Below are 3088 nucleotides of genomic sequence, written 5' to 3'. Positions count from 1 at the left end.
TCTTGTTTTTTTCCATATCCTCTTTTGTACCTCTGTCTGCCCAACACACAAGGAAGATAGCTCCTTTTGCAACTCCAAGGAAATCTTTTCTTTGATTAATAGGAATATGAAGCTTAACTAGTAGGTAATCTTGTTTTTTTTTTTTTTTTACCATTTTCTGAAAGAGGTAATTGTGGCATTATGAAAAGAAAGGGTAGACTGAAATCTAAATCACATTTCTTATATTCTAATTGGAAAGTGTGGTTCATTATGAAGTAACCCGAAAAGTTGATAAACTGCAATTGAGGTAATATGGTACAAGTCTGCTGGGCAAACGATGGCAAAAACTGGTTTATCATTGTTACATTTGTTTATTAGACTCGTCCTTTTTCTGTGCTGCATGCACAAATTGTATGGCATATTAGTTTTACAGGAATACATAGGATGATGGTCAAACTAATAATCTGCAAGAAACAAAAAAAATTGTAATCAGTTTTAATTGTTGTCCTTGAATATATTTTCAATACCATGAGGAATATGATATTAAGTATCTAAAAATTCTACGGAAAATGTAGAAGGGAAATGTACCCACTGACTAAAATATAGATATATCTTTTACACTTAACATAATTTCATTGTCGTTATATTCAGATTACAAGCATGCATTTAGCTGATTTAAGGATCTTGATAGAAACAAAAGCTTGCAAAAAATAGATTGTCATTTTGAACATTGTCAATGCGTTTTCTAACCGAAGCATCTTCAATAATTAGTGTTGTGGTCAAGATGATGTAGCCGTGAGTTGGGCCATCTGTTCCTCTGTTCTCTTTGAGCAAGGTCAGTGTCAGGGAGGCTTAAGGCAATATGATAGTCTGTAATAGTCTTAGAGGATGTGCTTTAGTTGGACACAACTTCCTTCCAGTGGTCTCATATACGCGAGTGAAACATGGTCCTCCAGAAGCAAAGTAGCTTGTTCACTGAATTACTGTCCCCTTTCAAATAGGGATCTCCGGTGCCTCAAAACAATCATTTGATCCCTCTTTATATAATTGGAAAGTCGAATATCTGAAAGATTCTGTAATACTTTTGGTAAGGTTAAAACTTTTGCATCTTGAAATTCGTCTTTTCTAGGGGTGAGGGAGCAAGCCAAGAAGAAGTAGTAGAAATTTCGCTTGTTAAAATCTGCTTAACTAAAGTTGGCGTGTATGGGAATGTTGCATATGCAGTATTCTTCGCTTCCAGTTTTTCATGGTCAGGAAATAAAATTAAATGTTCTCGCCTCAAGCATGGGTTGAGTTGATCGCACTACATATTACCTAGACTGTGCTCTACTCTAAGAGACTCTTCCTCTATGAGTTTGCGTTTCAGACCAATTAGAACTGCCAGCGTTAGTGAGGATAACTCACTTCAGAGAGTCAAGCTGGAACGTTGGAATCGCCGAGGGAAGCAGCAAAAATGTTGTCATTGTAAATAATGAAGTGTTGGAGCAAATACACCATCTTGCCAAGGATCCGTATACCCGAGAAAGAAACCATATTCATGCTCTCTGCAAATAACTTGAATGGTAAAAAAACAATGGTTAGTGTCTACTGGGATCTTCTTTCAAAATTCCACAAAGAATATAATGTTGCGGTGTCATACATTCTTATGCTCAACATAAACCACTAAAGGGGCGGTCACACAAACGTTTTTACACCGATAAATCAACGGAAACGAATTTTTCCACTATCCACAACTTCCAAGTCGACAATACCTTTGATGTAGAAGCGAACTATAAGGAAGTTTTCATACCAGACTATTTAAGCCATTGGCCCAACAGCAAACGGCCACAAATCTTCGTCAGTAGCTGATAAGGAGCATCTTTCAAGTTGCACTGAGCAATATTATAACCCTCCTTTGCTTACCATCGGGAACAGTGCCAAAGGAGCTAGAATATTTATGATGTCCTGAGCTATTCACTTAGCCTTCTATACCATATGCAAATATTTACAATAATATAAAGGCAAAGCGCTTTGGAAGCAATTTTTTCAAAACTGATGATACTGTACTTCTGAATTCCTCTACACGAAATGGTGAAAATCACTATATTTTCGTTTTCAGTATTCAGTACGTAGGGTGAATGATTTGATGTTGTAGTATATGTGTATATCCGTATTTAAATGAAAGGATAATTATAAATAAATAAAAAAAAACTATTTATTAATTTCTAACTAATATTTCCTGAGACCAAAGGAAGGCAGAAATAATTATATGAGGAAGGCAGTTCACTTCAATGGCAAGTGAGCGGTTGGAAATGGAAAATTTTGAGAAATATGGAAAGGACTTCCGTAAAAACAAGAAAAAAAGTTCGTGAACGTTTGAAACTTCATCACCTAATCGTTAACTATCAGTTTAATTGGAAATATCCAAATTTAATGTTATTGAGCATAATCCCAAATCTACAGCTCTTTTAGATCGGTGCCAATTTGCACTATACAGGGGTTATTCGAAACAAAATATGGGAGATATACGATATAATAACGTAAAAACGCATTTCTATAAGGCTAGGTAAATTCCCTTGATTACAAAGACTCAGGCGGTTAATTGACAAACCACATAGAAGTTGAGGTTTCCCAATCATTGTAATGCAATTTTGGCTGCAATAAAAGTAATGTTTCGGTAGCAAGTGATATTTTGATGGATTTACAGCTATTTGATTAGATGAGACATGCATAATTTGTGTAAGTAATTCTCTAAATAGAATACCAAAAGTTTTTTTTCTTGATGTTAAGCGGGTCTTCGAGAAAGATGATATAAGATTACTTAAATGTATACAGAGTCTTTCGTAGCGGGAGGCATATATTTAACGGACGTGCACGACCTGACCTTCCATGGCCTTGTAATCAACAATGGTCTCATTTTCCTCAGTGATTCTTGGATCTTCATGGTAGCGATTTATTATACAAATCTGATACGATCTGCATTTACAGTACATATTCCAGATGCTCTGTATTCAGGTCCATGCGTTTTTTCATCCTCATTTTTTTTTTTTTTTTTTCATTCTTACATGCGGACTGCTGTGAGCCAACCAGAATGTGTTCTGTGAACTATCCAGAAGACATGTGTAGCGTG

The sequence above is a fragment of the Penaeus vannamei genome, chromosome 21, assembly GCF_042767895.1.
Source record: "Penaeus vannamei isolate JL-2024 chromosome 21, ASM4276789v1, whole genome shotgun sequence".
Lineage (NCBI taxonomy): Eukaryota > Metazoa > Arthropoda > Malacostraca > Decapoda > Penaeidae > Penaeus > Penaeus vannamei.
The sequence above is the reverse complement of the archived record's forward strand: the minus strand, read 5'-3'. Positions refer to the sequence as shown.